At 43.5% G+C, this 19,200-nt stretch overlaps 1 protein-coding gene across 1 annotated transcript in view; it reads left to right on the top strand.

Annotated features, from left to right (window-relative positions):
* The window catches only part of BACH2 (BTB domain and CNC homolog 2), a 181,594-nt gene that overhangs the window by 12,443 nt on the left and 149,951 nt on the right, over positions 1–19,200 (top strand). The window lies entirely within an intron of this gene.

Below are 19,200 nucleotides of genomic sequence, written 5' to 3'. Positions count from 1 at the left end.
AAGAGTTTCCAGACATCCTTTGGAAAACAAATTACTTTCCCTGGGTCTTCTTTCTGGTCCTTTTTTCTTTGGGCTTTACAGGGTTAAAACTTCTTTCTCTGTGGCTGCAGGGTTTTTCAGGGGTGTAGGGGGTGTAATGATTTTTTTTTTCCCCCCCTCAGTTTAGTTTTGTTTTTTTCTTTCCCTTGAAGACTGACCACTGACAAAAAGATACCTATAGCAGTGTATTTGTATCTGGTAGAGTTAGGGTGCCCTTCTGGCACCAGCAAGGAAAGCTCCCAAACCAGGTCACGCTGCCCTGGCACCAGTTCCCAGTGTCCCCAGTATCATGGTCCCAATGGCCGGGCATCTTCTCTCTGGCACTTGGTGTGTGTCCTTTTTGCCCCAATTTTAGGTTATCACGGGGAAGTGATCTCAACCGTATAGCCTCATCTGAACATGAGAGGAAATTTAGACATTTCTCTATTTTATTTTCCTAACCAATGTTCAATTGCTTATGGAAAATTCTGGTAAAAAGGGTAAAATTTCTTTGCTGGGTGTTTAATCTCAAAACCACAACTCCCTGTACCCAGGACACAATAGTGGTAATGCCATGCTTACAGCCTTTTTCCAGCACAGTGTAGGTGTGGGTAGGTGTGCATGCGGGGGAGAAAGGGCACAAATTCGATGGAGGGGTTCTCTTTTGCTCCTTGGGCTGCTTTTCTGGTTTGTTTTTTAAATTACAAAACGAGAAAGTAATTCTGGCTTGCTCGCAGACGAGGTTAATCATTGCAGAGAGACCCGATGCTGGCTCCCCACGTATGCATTTTCACACATGTGTTGCTGGCTGCGTGCGGACTTTGCGGCTGGCACGGCATAGCTGGAAAGTATGTGGGAGCATGTCTGCTTCCTCTGAGGCTGCTACAGGTGGTTGGGAGGGTGGGGGCTGCAGGAGGAGATGCTGGAGGCAGGCGAGGTTCGACACCCATTTCCTTTGGCGTGTGCGGTGTGCTCCAAGCCAAGCGGCTGCAAGTCGCGCCCGCGGTACTTCGTCTTTGCGCTTACTGGAGGTTTATGACTAAGGTTGTGGTTTAATATGCCCTTTTTAGGTATGTGAAGGGTTTAAAATTATCTAGTGCTGCATTTCTTCTTTTTTCTTTTTTTTTTCCCCACTGATGGCATTTTCTGCCTTTAAAAGTTTCCATAATTTTTAGAGGGCAAGAAGGATAAGTTCGTTTTTAAAAGAGAAAAAGTTTTCCCTGATTACTCATCAGCTAAAAGTATGCATTTTTGCCTTTCAAGGATCGCTTTTTGAGACTAAATAATTGGCTTGTAAGTTTTAAGTGTCTGATACAAACTGTTGGACAGCCTTAAAAGAAAATAAAAAGAAAGCTTCAATACCTGGATTTTGTGAGGAAATGCTCTCTCATTAGATGAGATGCCTTCCTTCTGCAGCCGTACCCCACAAAGCTTGGTGTTAACATTTGCAAGTACGGATTTGTTCCTTGTGATTTCGAAGTCTTTACTTGAGGGCTTGTAATTTTCCTGAACTGTTCAGGTGCCTCTTAATGCCTTGAATATTTGTTGAATGTATTGCATGTGGCTTGTATTCCCTGACATTTCAGATGAAATGCTATCACACAGCCAGCTACACTGGATAAAATTGCACGTGCTAGGTTAGGAAGGAGGTAGAAATGGAAGGGGGCAGACCTACACATACACACCTTGCTTGATGTAACACTTCTTTCTTAGCCAGTTGTGCTGCTTTTGTGCCTGTGATTCCTTTTTTTTCTCTCTTTTTTTTTTCTTCATGTCATGAGCTGCCATGGAGCAGGATATAGTTTACGTACTCCTCTTTTTTTTTTTTTTAATGAAGAAAAGTGTGGTTTTCACATGAAGGTACCTGGAATATTTGGCATCACTCAATTGACAGGAGCTCCAGATGCTCTGCTCCAGGGGAGCTTGAGCAAGTTGAACTGTCAGTTGTAGCTATTAGATATCAGAGGTGCAGAGCAGTCTTTCTGATGTGTGTGCCACCTCCTATCTCCTTGTCAACTGAGATGGCTACCAAAGGACCCAGAGTTCTCCTCTGCATGTTTGACACTTTAGAAAATGTTGATACTCAACCATTGTGGAAGCCTTAAGGCTTGATGCATTTTTGAAAGAGAGTAAGTGCAGGGAAATCTGATGTTCCTCAAAGATCAATGAATATATGCATCATTAAAAGATCCATGAATCATTAGCAAAGTCACACAGAATTAAACTGATTTAATTTGGGAAAAGGTGCTGAAGGTCTCATGGCAGCTTGGCTTTAGCTTATCTCCTGCAGAAAGAATGCTGATTTGGTGTCTTTTGTGTATTATTTGCTTTGGACTTTGGGTAGCTGTTCTTTGTAACCCTGCAATCCATTTACCAAACTCTAGGTATAGATCAGGTGTCCCAAATGTCCCTCTGTGAGCACTGCAGGAGCTCCAGGAGCAGCTCAAGTAGATGATTCCAGTCCTGCACCAGAGGATTTGCTGCTGAGTGCTGCCTGCCAGTGCTCCTGGGAGCTCAGCAGTGCCTGTGGAGTTAACCCAGCTGAGCACTGCAGGCTGATGGATGTGCACCAATGGACCACTCATGCCTCTCGGGTGACACAGTCAGTGGGAATGGCCCCTGAATTGCTCATGAGGGAAAGATTGTGATTTAAGAGCTGTGTGAAAAAAGGAGCAAGACGAGGGAGGTTGAGTTGAAATAGTCATAAATGTTATGTGCAGCTGCCAGGCTGGAGTTGTTGGGTTAGAAAATGAGGGAGAAAAAGGTGCAAAGCCAAGAAGCATCTGAGAAAAAAAATTAGGAATTGTACAAAGAGTAAAAATGAGAAGACAGTCAAAGTCCAGTACTCTGTCACACTGGAAAAGGAAAGACATCATTAAAACTCCTGTAGGAACTAAAACCCATACTGTTCTAATTAGCTGCTTCCTAAGTATCCTCACTTCAAAATTAGCCCCCAAAAAAGCTGCTTGCTTACAGGAAACCATGTTTTTTACTAGAAGGTACAGTAAAAAGACAGGGTGGGGCATAATTGTGCTCTGTGGCATAAAAAAAAAGTCAAAGTCAAGGGTATGCTGCAGAGCAGTGTGTGTGAATCCATGGCACCTTTCTTTTTCAAAAAGAGTTCAGAAGGTATTGTGCTCTCAAGAATACCACACCAAGGCTTGAGCAGCTGAAAAAGGCGCATAGCAGTTGCAGGGAGCTTCAAAACACTTGACTCCCAGAAATAACACAAGCGTTAGTTCGGCACATGGAGCTTGCACACTGACCAGAGGCACGGCAAACACAGCTCTGATTTATTTTATTTTTTTAGCAGTCCTGCTGGTAGACATAAATGAAGCAGATTGAGATCTCACCGTGGTTGCAAGCTGTGGCAGAAAAATTAGCACCACACTTTCCAATGGAAGCAGAACAAAAATGTAAAGTCTGCCAATTAAATTGGAAACAGCTCTTAATTTTCCCTCTCCTCCTCCTCCCCCAAAGGATGAATGGTTTACTCTTCTGGATAGAACTTTGTGTAATGACTCATAGTTTTATATGGATTAGTGTGAATATGTAGGTGAGGGAGATGCTGGTATCTGAGAAACTATAGTGTCTGGAAGAAGTGTCCTGGAACACGGAATAAATGAACATTTGATCTGTTTCTCATGCTGAATTAATGGAAACATAAATGCAGAATGTCTTCCTCCCTTGACTCCCTCTCCTCTGAGATGCACTCACCAGATACAAAGGAGGTTTATAGTGAACAGAGAACATGCCTGTTATGGTAATTGAATTAGTCACTTAAAATAAGAGTTGCCCACTCTGAAATACGCATGGACAAGGCACTAGGAGCCAGAACTGTGGCACTGCAGACATCAGCAATGAGCATGCTAAGTTCTGTGGTGCCCTTTGTGAGGTGGGTATTGTTCTTAAAGGTTTCCAGCAAGAAAAGAAAAGCCCATCCACCTTTATCACTGTGTTGCTTCGGTCAGAGGACACTGAGGACATGCCTTACACAGCAGCTGGAGGAAAGAGCATCACAGACATTGCTCTTCTGCTGGCACTGTGGCACACTTTGTGTTAGACTGTGTCACCATCATTCCTGCTGCTGTAAAGCAAGATAGGGCGGCTGTACTCCCGTTTGGCTAAGCCAAAATCTCATGGCTCTGCAGTCAGGTATAGCTGGCAACTTGAGCTGAAAGTGTGGATTCACATGGGGCTGCTCCAGAGGACTGCCAAGTTTTCACCTCAAGGCTCCTGGCTTACCCTCTCCTCTCTGCAGCCATTTACTATACATCCACTTGGATCAGAATAGCTGCCAAAGGCAGGCCTGGGGAAGTGATTGTCTCCCTGTGTTTGGCATGGGTGAGGACACACCTTGAATATTGCATTTCATTTTGGGACCCTCATGACACCTTGTTTGAGGTGCTGAAGTGCATCCACAGAAAGACAAGAAAGCTGGTCTGAAATACACAACTTAGGAGGAGCAGCTGAGGTTGTTCAGCCTGGAGGCTCAGGAGGGACCTTATTGCTATCTACACCTACTTGAAAGGAGATTGTAGACTGGTGGGAGGGTCAGTCTCTTCTCCCAAGTAAAAAGTAGTAGTACAAGAGGAAATGGCCTCAAATTGCCTCCGAGAAGGTGTAGATGGGATATTAGGAAAAATTTCTTAATGGAAGAAGAAATTGGAAGACTTGGAACAGGCTGCCCAGGGCAGTGGTGGGCTCTGTCCCTTGAGGTATTTAAAAGCCATGTATGTGTGCCATTGGGGGACATGATTAGTTACTGTTAGACTTGTCAGTGCTGGGTTAATGTTTGGACTCGATGATCTTAGAGGTCTTTTCCAACCTAAGCAGTTCTGTGATTCTAGTAAAACCCCTATCAATGAAATGTTCACGTTAGAGAAGAATAAAGAGACCACTTTCTTCAATGATGTTTCAAACTCAGTCATTTAGCCATGATTCTCGTAAGTGGTAAAAGTAAGGGGCAATGTATTGCAGTAGAGAAGGTCAGGGAGGCAGAGGAGGATGGATGTGTTGGGCTGGAGTTGCTGCAGGTACACACAGTAGGGTTTCCACCTCCAGTTTTGTTTACTCTTCTCAGTCTGCAGCAATGTCGTTTGCTCCTCAGCAAAAATGACCTTCCCCACGGAGTCTCCATTAATGGCAAAAGTGAAAGAGAAAACTGTTCTCACACCCTTATATGACAGTCAGTCCTAAAACTGAATCTTATGTAATGAACAGTCCTTGTTGAGCAGTTTTCCCAAAGTCTGATGTAAGTGGGTCCTCATTTTCAGATTGTTCACCAATAGCTTACTTTAACATTTAGTTGTAGGGGCCTTGTTTTCACATCTCAAGCCTGCAGCCATGTGTTGTGCTAGGGTAGCATTGTTACTAGGTAAGAAGTTTGGAAGTCCTGAGGTCAGTTCTGAGCTCCTTGGTCTCTGCTTTCCTCTGGCAATGTGTTGCTCCTCTCCTCTGGGAGGATCCTGGCTGTGGAGTCTCCACAGTGCTCTGCAGGAGAAAACTTCAGCTTTCCTTTAAAGCAAGATGCCACGCAAGACTTACCCTCAGGGTGCCACAATACCCTGGGAACATTTTCTGGAAAAGGGGAAATGCGTTTACATTAAAAACACGCAAACACTACCACCAAAAAGAACCAGCTGCTTCTCATATAAGTGTGGGGGGGAATCCCACACTCTCTTCAGAGACGTAGACTTATTTGGTCATGTGCAGTATCTCAGACCTCCCACCATCACATGTCAAGGAGGTCTGACTTCCATTTTAAAACTAGTACCTGGCATGGAATAGAGTTATACTGAAGTCTTATTGCCTAGAAACCCAAACATGGACACATCCAGAATTCACGTAGCTTGGTTTAATTTCTTGAAAAGAGTTTAAAACTCCCAGTGTTTATTTTGGATCCTCAATGCAAGGCATGGGAGGGTATTTTATGATTAATGAGCTTTTCTGCATATGTTTTTTTGTGCCTCTTGGCATTTAGTAGTCTGAGTGACCTAGCTTTTTGCTTCATTTCTGTCTTGTTGGCATTGTCATCAGTAGTCTCTCATGAGATGCAAGAATCTACCCTCAACCAGCTCCTTGGCTGCAAGGATGCATTCCACTACTCATGTAGCTTTTCTGTCCCATTCCCACCACCACTCATTTTGTTCCCTGCTTTGGTACAAAACAATTCCTGTGACACATAAAGCCAACATCCTCACCTTGAAAACAGATGTGCTTAAGAAGGCGAGCAGCATTATACTGGAGATTTTGGCCTAACCAAGAAGAGGTTAATTTGGGTACCAGGAGTCTGCCCACAATCCTTACTGCTCAGGGGAGTCAGGTTTGCAATTGCACACCAGGATGGTCCCCGTGCACAGCAGGCTGGTGGTCCCAGTCACTGCAGCTGTGTGATGGCAGCAGAGCCTGTCCCACACTGGAACACTGGCCAGAGGAAGGAGCGCCCTTCACCAGCCTTTCTCTGTGCTCGGAAAAGGAGAAGCACCAGGTAAAAGCACATGGTTCCTTGTACTCATGTGAGAAGTTAATTTTTCCTGTATGGATCTGTGTGAATTTTATCGATAGGGGAGGGTTTGGCTTAGACATGGGACTGATCCTTCACAGTCAGTGTGAGGAACTTCTGGCACTGAAGATAAGCAATTTATCCTTTCAGATGGGAACTTTCTCAACTGGTGGCAGGCTGTATATGGCACATCAATCACTCTGCCTCCCCTGGGGTTTGTCTCTGCAGCTGCAGACCATGTGCTTGTGTATGTTGCATTCACCAAGGAGGTGGGGATAGTAGCTAGCCAGCTGTAAGTCAGTGAATCACTGTAGGGGAAATTATTTCCCTTGGGCTGAGGAACATTGTGCTGGAGCAGAGGCTGAGTTTGGCAGGCCCTCCAGTATTTCAGGGAACCCATGCCACTTCTCCATGGTGACTCACCTGGGCTGGAGAAGGGACTCCTGGTTGTCAGGTCCCACTGAATAAGTCCTGCATGCTTTACAGCCACTCTCAACTGTCCATGTCATTTCCTCCACCACTTTGACCAAGGTATGGAGGGGAGGAGCAGGAAATGTGGGGACAGAGGGCTGGAGTATGTGCCAGGGTCTCTGTAGAGCAAGAGCAGGGAGATGGAGGACTACTGAAAAATACAGGTACTGGAGGTCAGGCAATAGCATGCTTTTGCTTCTCTGTCAGTGGGACTTAGAGTTCCTTTCCTGCCTCTCTCCTACTTGGAGAGTAGTTAACAAAAAATCATCTAATCAACTTGTTAAAAGCCCTGCTTTTTGCTTCTGCCCAGCTGAAGAGGCAACCATAAGTTTTCTTTTTTTTCTTGGCTGTGGATGCATGAGGGAGTTTAGTTTGTTTTGCTCATATACAGCTAGTCTATCTGCATAGTAAATATTTTCTGTGTTTCTCCAAACCCTGGATACAACACACCTGGTTTTTGCAGGGATAGATGTGTGTTGATTTAACTAATTGTCTTAAATGGAGGAAGTCAGCAAGTAGATGGAGGATTTTAATTTCTTTGAAGTCATTCAGGAAAAGCAGCTGGATTTCTATTCTGCATATGTCCTTATTCCAACCCATGCTTGACTAGTTTGGGAAGTGCTGTGGTGAGCACCTTACATGGTGAGTTCAGTCACCTGCATGAGTGGCTGGATGATCATCGCAGAGGCTGCAGAAGGTGTGCCTGAATGTCTGGGGCAGAGAAAGTGGCTCAGCTTCATTTTTTATGGAGGAAGCCTTAGAGGTTTGAATGCGCTTTTTCTCCATCCTGGTGAGTAACCCAAAAGAGTGAAGCTTTCCAGGGTAGAAGCTGTTGGGAAAAGTTGCTAGCTGACAGCCTAGTGCTTTAGGGCAAAGGCATCCTTCTCAGAGCTTGGTTTCCAGCATGGTAAGGGGAACAGAAGAGACAGGACAGAGTAGGTTTTCTTGTGATTGACTGGTGTTAGTCTTTTTGCACCTTTCTCTGAAGCTTCTGTAGCTTTATGCCCTGAAGCTCCTGTAGGTTTACTTCCTGAAGCTGATGGTGGGTTGGATTATGAGTGTGATCTGAGGAGGCATTTTCTTGTGTACAGTATAAACTATTATATTGACAGTGTTTCCTCTGAATGATGCATTTGGGAGTCTTGTAAAAAAATGTAAACAAAAAGTACTACTCTGTGGGGAACACTTATCTTCTGCAGAAATGAAAATGAACAAAATGAAATGCAGTGTATTACATCCAGCAGACCACTATCCAGCATCCAGTGAAACAGATAAAGGGATGGAGACACTGCATTGACCTGTGCTGATTTAGGGTCTCATCTCCTCCAAATGGAGTGGAAGAGCTATTGTGAACATTAACACAAAGCAGCCATTCCCTGTATGGGACAGCAAAGACCATGCTTACAAACTGTGGTCCAAATAATGAAACAATTTTCACTGTGGGGTTTTGGTGATTATTTCCTTTGTCTGGGAAGGGTATTGTTTGAAAATCAGAGCTCATAAATATGTAGTGAGGTCTTGGTGCTCCGAGCACTATTATATTGCTCTGGAAAATGTATGGCAAAGCTATTCCAATACATTTCCTCTTGGATCCTGAATATGATGAATACCACAGAGAGAGAATGGTAGATCACATGTAGCATTGTTAGTGAAAAGTGGAAGATAATGTTGATTTAAAGAAATCACCCCTTGCGTGTAAATGCTCTCGGTCAGTCAAGGGGATGGCAGAGACTCTGAAACAGGTCACAGCATGGAAGTAAAGTGTGGATATGACCATTAGCAATTGAGTCCAGCAAGGAAGGTATCCTGTTTTGTGCTCAGGGATTGTACTTTTCAGTTCTTACAAAACCCCAGATGTACCACTTTTAAAGTGTTGGGCCTTTGCTATTATGTATACATTTCCTGAGAAAGATGGTATGTTACTGCACATTGTTTGAGTGGGCACAATTCCTTGCTTGGGCTGCAAACATGTGTTTTGGATGGGATGTGTTTGTGCATGGGGTTTTATATAGCAATTGTCCTCTTTGCTTTTGTGGGTAAATTTTTTAGCGCTAAAATATCGAGCTGCAACACTGTGCTTCATTGTTAGACTCCCTGACCTTTGCCTCTAGTTGGAAAGGGGGCAGGAAATCTTTGTTTCCTAAAAGCTGCCTGAAGTCACAGAAGAAAGCAGTATCCCTTCTGCTAGCAACCTATGAAATGACCTCTTGGTGCAAACAGAAATAACTGCAGCCACATGAAAGCCATGCAGAAGCTTGGCTGTGGGGAGTCAGTGATGATAGGAAGCAAATTAATGACGGGGAACTGGATGGTAATGTTGGTTGTCAGATACGTAAGCTCATAGGTTGCAATAGTTCCACTTATCAGGATCTGCAACCCATCTCTTCCCGGAGCAAGGGAGAGCCATGGAGCAGTTCTCTCCTCACTGCTTCAGCAGAAAAACCCAGTTGTGAGCAAAAGAAAAGTGATCTTACAGGGCAGGGAAGTCAAAATTGCTGCCTCTTCCCAATGCCTGGATTGTGTTAAAGAAAAAAAGCAGTCCAGGATGGTGAAGACAAAACATCTCAGCCTCTCTTGCCAGTTGGAGAATTGCTAATAATGTTTATAGCCCTGGAACAAAAGACAACAAAACAAGTTACTTAAGAAAAGAATCTGTCACTCTGACAAAAATAGAGCTTTCAGCTAGTTTTTTGTCTGAGCCTGTGTTTCTCCAGCCAATCAATCCTGTTACTGAATAAAACTCTGGAAATAAATGTAACAAGATTAATGTCTGTAACTATTTGTAAAACTTACGTGTTACACAGTCTCCTTAAATGAGATTATGTCATGTTTATAATGCTTACTCATATTTTGTCCCTAGTTTGGCCTAAAATTGAATAGTTTTCATTAATTTTTCTTGCTTGTTTAATTTTGTGCTTAAACCAATAAGTTACAAATCTGCATGACTGCTCACTTATTGTTACACTCAGAATAATTGCTCTGAGTCACTGTGCATGGACTCGGATTGCCATAGGGTGTTAATACTTGATACTTAAGCAAGCATGTTTATCTGAGAGCTGGCTCATCAGTCTGTGCAATGTGATGTTTACTACATGAGGTTCAGCCTAGAATTATTGCAGTTAGGAGATGGAGCCTGTGCTCATTAATAATGCCTAGAATCAGTGTTGGTATTTTCCAGGGGTGTTAGGGAAATTGTCTGCTAAGTGTGGGAAAATAAATGCAGGGAAAATAAGTGCTAGGCTTTGAGAAAAAGTGGTTTGTATGCATTTAATATGGTCTTCCTAAAAGGTTCTTTTTCTTGCCTGTGCTTTTATTTATCTATGTAGGTATCTGGTTTTTGTCTATGCTCTGTCTTGAATGTCTTGTTTACCCAGAGGAGAATTTGGGATTATGCAAGTTAATAATCAATTCCCTTCATAAATGAAAAGATTAGTTTCTTCATGTCCAAGTTTTTTCCCAAGCTTTAGTCCAAATGTTTAGTTCCAAAACTGATGCAGCCTTTTTTCTCTAGTGAAATTTCCCTCTGAGGTAGAATAAAACCCAGGGAAACCGGTATATGAAGTGCCATTTCACCTTCATTTATTTTGCTAATGTGTTTTCAGATAAATCAGATCCCGAGAAATTTAGCAGCAGCATCACCTGCTGGAGTGTGTTTTACAAAAGAAAAACAAATAATGAAGGGGGTTTAGGGTTTATTTGCACCTTCTGCTGGGAGGCTGTTCTCCAGTACTGAGGAAGCAAGTGGTGTTCTGCCAGCTCTTGGCAGGCAGGTGAGAGCAGGGAACCCTTCCCTGAGCAGTTCCCTGCACCAGCAGGTAAGCAGCTGTTCAGCTGCTCTGTGAGGTGTGCGCTGGGTAAAGCCTGCAGAGCTTCTCTTCCTTGAGCACGGTGGATGATTGCATGTAGGACTTTGTCAGAACAGATACTTGGGATTTAGCAGAAAAGCACCATTTTTTTAAAACTGCAGCAAGTCCATAGTTCTTGTTTTTGGGATTACTAGCGACGTGTCAGCAGCAGGCTGGATGTCATTTTTCATGGGAGAAGCATCTGTTCAGCTCCTCAGATCGAGATAAAACAAACTTTAGATTGGAAATCACACGAGTTTGTCAGTCAGAGTTACTGTACTGTGGAGCTTCAGGTGAGTAGTCAGAGGCCACTCCATTCTTTGTAAAAATAGAGGAAAGATTTGATATGATGTACCACTCTCACATTAGTAGTATTTAATGCCATTTAGGACAATAGCTCCTGACCAAGGTGGTTTTATTAGCTGATTTCCTGTTACCACAATTACTTGGAATAGCCAAAGGAATCACTGTTATTCAGAGACCACATCTGTCAGCTTAATACGTTGTGTTTCAGGTGGCATTTTTATATCCTTGTACAATAATTATAAATAACGATTCTTGTGATTTTTTAGTATATGCATTACAATAAGAATATACAGGGGAAAGGACTGGAGACATCATAGTTAAAACTGTTATTTTGTTTATATACCACATTTTGATCTCTTGTTGATCTTTTGCTAGCTGTACAAAGAATGCTTTAGTAAACAATATTGATTTGATAGAGAATGTAGAGGAATGTGTATTATGTGCACAAGAGAAGTTTACATGTTTTTTCCAACTGCATTATAAATTTTTTTTTTAGATTTTAAGTACTTTGCATTATTCTTAAGAGCGATAACACATGGAACATACTGAGATATTATACACATATCATTTGTTCTTGGGAACCAGTGTAACATACGTGGGTGTCAACTGCATATCACTGCGGTTTTTAACCAATTTATGATAGTTTTGTTCTGATGCAAAGCCTAAGTATGCTGGAACCAGGATTGCCGCCCACTTTAAATGTTGTTGTTAGCGGATAGCATTTATTTCAGTGACTTTTAAATCTTAGCATTATGAAGTGGTTTTAAGAGGCTCTTGTCTTTTTAAAGGAACTTTTATATTCCATCTGGGTAATGTCTATCAGCGTTGGTACTGGAGATCAGTCTGTTACATGTAGTGTTGGTGTGGAGTTCCACCACATTAATGAATTCCACTGAGATCTTGAAGCTCCCAGGAAAGTAGAGTCATCCCCTTTAACTGTCCAAGCAGGGTACAACTGACTGAACAGCGGTGTTCTCTCAAAGCTCTTGTTGATCATAGAATCCTCATTGATCCTGTGGATGGAGTCCAGGAAGCCCATCACTTCGAGGAACACATGTGTCAGACCATATGACCTTACATAATAACCACACACGTGAGATACCAAAGGGTGGGTAATCTGTGGGATGTCCAATGTGATGCTGACAGTGGGCTGGCGACTTCTTGTGCTGGAGAGGTTTGCAACTGACACTACCTTGTGGTTGCTTCAGCTTTCATTTCTCCTCTTGGCTTTCTTGTATAGCAGTTAGGCTGGAAGAATGGGGAATATGGCTTGTGCAGTCCACGCAAATGTTTCTGGAGGAAGCTCATGGATTGTTCCTGTTGCCTCCAGTCAATTCTTTGGCTGAAATTAGCTTGAAGATTAGAGGAGAGGATACAGCCACAAACGTGCACACACAAGCTTGCAGAACAATGAACATACCCAGGGAAATTGCCCAGAGTAAATTTTTTGTGTGTCACGTAAACAAACAGATCATAAACATTCAGTGCCTGCTTGTTAGGTTTGTTTGTTAGGTTACCCTGTGTTGCCTAAGAGCTTAAGTTAAAACGCTTACCAGTGGTGTGCTTGATCTTCAGGGATCTACTGATAGAAACAGCCTGAACCTCTTCACCCCTTCTTCCGTTTCTATATGTGTAAAATGGAGACTGCCTGCCTTCCCCGGGCTTAGAGAGGATTATTTACTCCTTACGGCCGGCTTTGGAGGGGAGAAGCACTAAGCAGGGCGGTGTGACGTATGACTGCTCCAGTGGAGATGGGGACAGAAAGGCACCAGGGTGCTCCTGGAGGGTGAGGACAAGGTCAGGAGAGTCCCTGCGTGGGCACATGGGGGTGAAGGGAAGGCCACTGGTGGCCACAGGGACACTGCAGCTGCTTGGGGCTGGCTGGCCCTGCCGGGAATATGCAGCCTGCTCTTTAAAGCACGCAGAGTGGGACAGGCAGAGGCAAAATACCCACAGCATTTGGGTACTTACGAGCACAAACCTGTTGGATTTAATCAGCTTATGCAAAATGAACTGTACCTGGGACCTGCACGTGCTGGGCTTGCTGGGTGAGCTCAGGTTCTGGCATGGGTGTGCGCAGGTCCCTGCACCTTCCCTGGGCTGAGGGTTGCTGCCTTCAGGCTCCATCACCCTGCTCCAGGCCTCCCCCAGAAAGCATACCAGGAAAGGAAAGCCACATTACTTGTCATGATCCAGCACAAATCTGGTGTTTACCTGGAAAACCATGCTTGAGTTCTGCATGACTAAGTCAAAACCTGCTTCGTGACAAGTTAACCTTACATAGCAGCATTAGGAGAGCAAATGTTCACCTGGCTCTTCCCACCCAACTGAGTGTGTTTCTTTCCTCTTGAGCTCTGTGCCATTACTGCTAGTCCCTGTTGTCTCTTTGTTCACAGAATCAATTAGGTTGGAAGAGACTTCCGAGACTGAGTCCAGACTGTGACCAAGCACCGCCTAGTCAACCCAGCCATAGTACTAAGTGCTGTGTCCAAGTCTTTCCTTAAATACCTCAGAAATGGTGACTTCACCACATCCCTGGGCAGCCCATTCCAATATCTAATTACGTTTTCTGTGAAGAATTTCTTCATAATGTCTAGCCCAGACCTCCCCTGGCACAGCTTAAGACTATGTCCTCTCATCCTGTCACTGGGTGCCTGGGAGGAGACTGACCCATAGCCAGCTGCAGTCTCCTTCAGGCTGTGTAGAGGGTGATAAGGTCACCCCTCAGCCTCCTTTCCTCCAAGCTAAGCAATGTGAACTCTCAGCCACTCCTCATAGGACTTGCACTCCAGACCCTTCACCAGCTTTGTTGCCCTTCTCTGGACCTGTTTCTGCTCCTCAGTGTCTGTCTTGTCATGAGGGGCCCAGAAATGGATGCGACACACAAGGTGGGGCTTCACCAGTGCCAAGCACAGGGGAGCTCTGTTGGGGGGATGCAGCCCCGTGCCACTTGCTCTCCCCATCAGTAGCTTCCCCATAATCTGCTTAAAGGTCCTGGTGGTTTTACCCCCCTGCCATGACTGGTTTTCCTTCCTGCCCATTCCCTTCAGCATCCTTGGGGATTTAACTCCGTGTGATTGGGCTGGATAATCCCCAACAGATAAAGCAGTGTCTGAAACTGGGGTGCAATGAGCTCCCACAATGTGAAGAACAAAGGGATGCCCAAGTGCATCCCTGCCTTCCAGAAGACTTCAGATCTGTATGTTAAAAATTAGCTGGCTTCTCCCATTAACTCAACTTTGTGTTGTTGTTTTTTTAATGCTCCTCATCCTTTCCAAGTAGACAAAAGGCTGTAATATTAGAAAAAAAAATATAAATCCAGGGAGAACACACTTCTCCTTGTACAAATTAGTGGTCTGTAAAAACTACTGTGTAGGAATTGATTTTCTGCAGGTAACAACTTCATGGTCTTGATATGATAAAGTAATAAAATTCTTCATTTTGTGTGTAACCCCTGCAGTATTTCAGGGCTGTGATAGAAACAGCCTTTATCATGCAAGAATAACAATCGCATTCCAACATTTTTAGGTTTCAACATCAAACACAAGAGCAACAAAACAAAAAATCTGAAATTCATTATCTATTTTCATCTGAGTTTGCCAGGCCCCACATTGTAAGTGTGGTGGTACTTCAAAGACCATGACAGTTCAGTTTAAAAAAAAAAAATAAATAATGTGTCATCCTCTTGAAATATTAGCATGGGAGAAAAACAAAGAAAAAGCCTCTCTTGGCATCTGCATCTGTGATGGGTGGATAATTCCTTTGTCATTTTGAAGTTCTACCTAAACTTGCGACAGAAAACCTGGCACTTCATTATCATTAGGCTTCTTGCTGTCTCTTTGAAGCGGTTGGCAGGCTCCTGACTTTCCCCATGCAGCATGAACAGGGAACCTCCAGCTCTCAGAAGCCCTGGGAGAATGCACAAGGAGCTATATAGGGGCGTAGAGGAGCTGTGAGGTGTGATTCTGTTATAAATGGGGTCACTTAGGCCTGGGGGATTGTTGCAGCAAGAAGCACGGCTTGGAGGGTAGATGGTGTTTGTTCCTGGTAGAGAGAATGAGCACTGTGATTCTGGACAAGCAAATAATCCCTTAGGGTGCTTACTGTGTCCTCCTCTGCATCAGCTGAAAGAAAGGCTAGAGCATGTAGAGAACTGCTGGTTTGCCTGGCTACACACAGGTCTCATACTCATTGAAGTAAAAGTTGGTTTCTAGAGCCTGCATGAAATCCACTCATATGCCTGAGTCCCTTTTCTGTGCCTTGGACAAACTAAACCTGGACATGTAGTTAGTCTGAACTCTGGCTAAACATTTGTATGCTTAAACCTGCTGGCAGCCTGAGAGGATGGTGCTGATGTGTGGAGGGAAACTGCATTGTGATGTCCTGTTTAGAGGGAAGCCATTGGAGAGTGTGACCTCAGAAGGGGCCAGAAGAGACACCAGTGTTGATACTTACTTGGGTCAGGACAGACCTAGAGGGTGAAGTTGCCTTCCCAGAGCAGCAAGAGTGGGCATGGATCACGTGCTGTCGTTCTCCTGGTTTTACCAGAGCTGTTTCTCGAGAGGAATAGGACTTACCAAAGCCATAAGAACCCCCTGGGCTGGCAGCAAGCAGATGCTGTTGGTGCTTGAGTAGGGCTGTAGGGCTGTTAGCTCGTCTTCTGATGGTGAGGGTGATGTGCCTCATCCCTCCCTACTGACATTATCAGCACTGCAGTTCTGCAGCCAGCTCTTGTCAGTGTGGCAGTACAAGTCTCCTCTGTTTTTATGGCCATGTTTGAAATATCTTGTTACTTATTATGTAAAGTATCTGCTTTTCATCACTACATCTTTTTGTGTGAATGCTGTGTTGAGTCTTCAGTATGTATTTAATATTTCTTGAATGTTACATGTTAATTGCTTCCAATTTTCTATTGCTTCATCTTTTGGCCACTTCAGTGTAAGTTATTGTTATAGCTGCCCTTTTGTGAAATGTGTGATGTCTGTTCCTATTTTTCTTGTCAGTTCCATTTAAATACTTGGCATTTTAAGTAAACCTTCTTGCCTCATATTTTTTGTTTAGAACAACAGATTCCCACTGAATCAAATATGGGAATTTATTTAGTTAATAGGGAGACTGTGTTGCCTTACTGACTGTAAAACCGACTGTTGTAGCCTGCAGCGTTAAACTGAGAATGGTGTGGTTTTTGAAAATAGAAGTTTGTGTGTTGATTCTTTTATATACATCAGGTTCTCAAAAATCTTATTACTGCTCTTCATGCAGAATTTCACTACAAGAAATGACATGTGCTGTTCCCCTAGACCTTAGCCTTTGTGCAGGGAAAAGGGTACAGAATCTTCTTCATATTGTCTTTGTGTTGCATGAAAAAGTGCTCTTTCAAAAGGCTAATGAGGGGGACTGGACCTCAGCAAGAAAAATACATCAAGGCAGTGTGTCCCTGACTCTGAATTTTATGTGGCTCTTTCTTGATGGAAGGAGGAGCTGCTGGAATCCTTCAGAAACACTGCTGAGTATCCTCATCCCAAAGACAACTCTTGGAAGATGTAGTGGAAAGAGGATGGTGCGAAGTTCAGAAGTTGCAGGGGACTGAGAAGGGAGTGACTGGCAAAGAAGGCTGCATAGATGGTGATGGGTTTTATCTCAGCCCTCTTGCAAAAGCTTGAATTCCCCTTGGATCTGTTGGTGACAGAGTGGCAGCTCTTCCGAGCATGTCCTTTCCCTCTGGGTAGTGAAGGATGAGAAACCTTTTCCTAGGATTTGTGGGATCTAGACTAGATGAAACGAAGGGTGGCAGGAAGGGTCCCTGCTGCAGTGTTGGGATATTTTGTTTAATAAGATGACTGTGCTGGGACTGAGAGGGGCCGGTGCTTCCCCACAGTCTCAGACCACTTCTTTCCTGGCTGGCTGTGCAGATCCAGGTCCTGCCATTTACTCCATACAGAAAGTATTTGGCATAAAGGGGATGTGCACATAAAGACTCGTGTGAGGAAATGCAAGATCTCCCAAAGATAGCACAGAATTCTTTCTTAATTGGGGTTGTAGTACAGTATGTCATAATGGACTGTCAGAAAAGTATGAAAAGTTATTTGCCTCAGTGTCTGTATATCCTCTCCAGAGCAGGGGCTGGTCTCCTGCCCATGCACAGCTGCTCTGGACTCCCTTGTGGTGAGCAGCCCCTCTGAATCCTGCACCTCATCCCTTCCACTCTTTGAGATGCTGTATTTAATAACAAGGCCACTCGCAGGCTGGGATTTGACATTGTCTTTTGTAAATTAGTGTTTTGAAAGGAAACCAGTGGACTTTGCTGGATGCCCATGAGTTGGTCCAGGTGCTTGTTTCTAATGCAGACAGTAGCTCAGTAGCTCATTCGTGGGCATAACCCAAAGAGGATGTAGTTGGTTGTACCTTATTTTTTTTTTTAACTGAAAAAAGTATTTTTGTAAGTTATTTTAAAATGGCATTAAGTTAAAAAAAAACCAAAACAAGCAGGTGCCATGCTAAAACATGTAGTGCATTTACAGTTTCACGGCATATCTGTTTTCTTCCTCTATACTATTGTTCCCCACAAAAGTGAATTTTAGACACCAAGCAAATGACTGATCATAATAACCTTTAAGGTGCTGGATTATTCCTTAGGTTTATGCTGCTTTGGGATGCCTGTTGATTGCATGCTGACTGCAGAAGAGTTTGTTTATCTTAATAGTTGCAAAACAAAGAAGTGCAGGACCAACGTAATGGATTACCATTGAGATGTTATAACTCAGAATGAAAAATAAATAGGGTAAAAATGCCTTTCATTTCTTCATAAAATAAATGAAAACAGTGTTAAACAAGTATCCAGTTATTTTTAGAAATTTCTAGAAAGCTTAGAATGCAAGGACATGAGTGTGACAGCTACCAGCCCACTACAAGACCACATGGAAACATTTAATTAAGAGACCATTTTCTTTTCAGATTATAGGATATGATTTAAAACCAACTTCAGCTTGTTTTTAAAATCAGTTACTTTCATCCAGTAACCTCTGAACTCTATCTATTTCTGCTTTGTCTGCCCTGCCTCGCTGAGGCTGGGAGAAGGCAAGGGGGGCGCTGAAGCTGTGCTATGTGCTCTGTGCTGCCGTGGCACTCTGCACCAGATGGTCCCACCCTGCAGCTCACTTGCTGCTTATTCCCTTCAGTTTCCCAAGCCTTACTGATTTTTTTCTTCTATAAATCATGAGTTTCCTTTTCTAGCAATTAATCATTTCGCTTATTTTTTGGTTCTATATTTAATCCTTCCCATTCATCAACTCTCTCACTCGTTAATCTTCCAATATTGGAAGAGATGCATGCATTCCTGTGCCAGTTCATATCCCTGTCCGTGTACCCCAATTTCCTCTCTTTGTTTGGGTGACCAGAAACAAGATGCTCCAGAGGAAGGAGCAGTACTCCTGCCCCACCTCGAATGGCAAATACAACATCCTGACAGCCAGTGGTATCTTCACTCTTTAGTAATTGGGTCAAGACTGGACAGATGTGAGATGTTTGTGTTCTTTTCCAATGTTTTGCTGAGATGGGAAACTCATATCCATTCACTTTTTTAATCCAAATGGACTCTTGGCCTGCCTGGTATAAAGGGAAATGAATTATTTTTGGGTAAATTGCGTGTTGTATAGAGTATTTTGTTTTACACATAGCGATTTTTTATTTGTGTGAAATTTATTTTCTTCTTGAGTTACAAGAAACACAATCTCCTGCTTTATCATCCCAGTTTATTTTCTAAAACAGGTATTTTAAGCAGACCAAATGGAGCATGTTATCCAGAACTGGAGCACACCTTCTTTCCTCTCAGCAACACTAGGGCAAAGGTTTTGCTGTCTCCCCTTTTTTTTTTTTGGGGATCACCCATTGCTGGAGTGCCAGTTATGGGCTGGGCAGGCACTGGTCCTGTGCTGTCCTCCCACCACAGGAGGGCAACCCAAGCCATCCCTGGTGGCACCACTTAAACTGGAGAGGTGTTTGTCAAATGACTTAAAGGCCACCACTGTATGAATGCATTTCTCGTTTGGTTTTTTG

The sequence above is a fragment of the Melospiza melodia genome, chromosome 3 (genome assembly GCF_035770615.1).
Source record: "Melospiza melodia melodia isolate bMelMel2 chromosome 3, bMelMel2.pri, whole genome shotgun sequence".
Lineage (NCBI taxonomy): Eukaryota > Metazoa > Chordata > Aves > Passeriformes > Passerellidae > Melospiza > Melospiza melodia.
Note: the sequence above shows the minus strand (reverse complement) of the source record. Positions and strands in the feature narration are given on the sequence as shown.